Source organism: Pogoniulus pusillus, chromosome Z (genome assembly GCF_015220805.1).
Source record: "Pogoniulus pusillus isolate bPogPus1 chromosome Z, bPogPus1.pri, whole genome shotgun sequence".
NCBI classification, from domain to species: domain Eukaryota; kingdom Metazoa; phylum Chordata; class Aves; order Piciformes; family Lybiidae; genus Pogoniulus; species Pogoniulus pusillus.
This window is the reverse complement of record NC_087309.1, coordinates 47966469-47968014: the sequence shown is the minus strand read 5'-3', so window position 1 is coordinate 47968014 and position 1546 is coordinate 47966469. Positions and strand designations below refer to the sequence as shown.

General features: G+C 45.3%; 1 non-coding gene across 1 annotated transcript; it reads right to left on the bottom strand.

The window, feature by feature from the left end:
* Positions 1–766: 766 nt before the first annotated feature.
* TRNAG-GCC (transfer RNA glycine (anticodon GCC)) lies at positions 767–837 on the bottom strand. Its single transcript has one exon. It is a non-coding gene; the product is annotated as a tRNA-Gly (tRNA).
* Between the last annotated feature and the right edge of the window lie 709 nt (positions 838–1546).

Here is a 1546-nt window from a genome sequence, read left to right as displayed (position 1 = left end):
GTTCATTATGTAACTGTGTGATTCTGTGATTCAATCATCACACACTCTTATGAATCACAGAATCATAGAACCACAGAATTATGGAATCATAAAATCACAGAACACTTCGGCTTCAAAGGACATTTAAAGGACATCTAGTCAAACTCCCCTGCAGTGACCAAGGGCATCTTCAAATAGATCAGGTTGCTTAGAATTCCAACCAATCTGATCTTGAGTGTTTCAAACAATGGGACACATGTAACATTTTGGGGCGACCTGTTCCATTGTTTTAGCACCCTCGTTGTGAAAAGTTCCTTCCATATAACTAGTCTGGATCAACCTTTTTGTAGTTTAGAACTCTTATCCTTTGTTCTACCACAACAGGCCCTGCTAAGGAGTCTGTCCCTATCTTTTTTACTGTGGCCGTTTGATCTGATCCTCTAGCTCAGACATAGGGGAAAGATGAACATCCCAGGGATAGGCCACATAACAGCAACAATAGATAAATTAATATAATTTCATTGGAGCATCAAGAGCTCAATGTCTAGAAGCACAGCTTTTGTTCTTCCCCTTTTCTCCCGCTGGCTTCTGCTGCTGCAACTTCGCCTGTCTTCCCCGGCTGCTGTTTTGGCTACTGCTGCTTTCGCAGCAGCTTGATCCCTCCCCCCCATCTCCCTTAAGGTTCTGTGTTGTGCTGAGTCCACTTCTCCCCGGGGGGAACCTCCCCCAACCCGGGACATCAATATTTTTGGTGCTTTTTCCAAAAAAGACTTCTCGCCTTCTTAGGTGCACTGACCAGGACTCAAACCTGGGCCTCCCGCACGGCAAGCGAGAATTCTACCACTGAGCCACCAATACATCCCCCTGGGGAATTGAACCTGGGTCTCCCACATGGCAGGCGAGAATTCTACCGCTTCACCACAACACAGAACCCTAAGGGAGATGGGGGAGGGGTTAAGCAGCGGCGAAAGCAGCAGAAGCAGCAGTAGCCAAAACAGCAGCCGGGGAAGATAGGCAAAGTTGCAGCAGCAGAAGCCAGCGGGAGAAAAGGGGAAGAACAAGCTGTGCTTCTAGACATTAAGCTCTTGATGCTCCAATGAAATTATATTAATTTATCTATTGTTGCTATTATGTGGCCTATCCCTGGAATGTTCATCTCTCCCCTATGTCTGAGCTAGAGAATCAGCTCAAATGGCCACATTTACAAAGCTCCATTAAGTACTGAAAGGTCACAAGAAGGTCTCTGCAGAGCCTTCACTTTTCCTGGACAACCAACCCCAGCTCTCTCAGTCTCTCCTCATAAGTAGAAGTATTCCAGCCCTCTTATCATTTGTGGAGTCCTTCTGTGTACCTACTATGACAAATCTATGTGTTCCCTGTACTGAATATTCCAGAGCTGAACACGGAATTCCAGGTGGGGTCACATCAGTGCTGAGTAGAGGAATAGAATCACTTTATTCAACTGGCTGGCCACAAATTAGCATTTGTAAGACATTTTAAACCATGATACCTGTTAATATTAAGGATAAGATTGGAGGAGAACTCAAAGACCAAGTTCAAGTTGCAA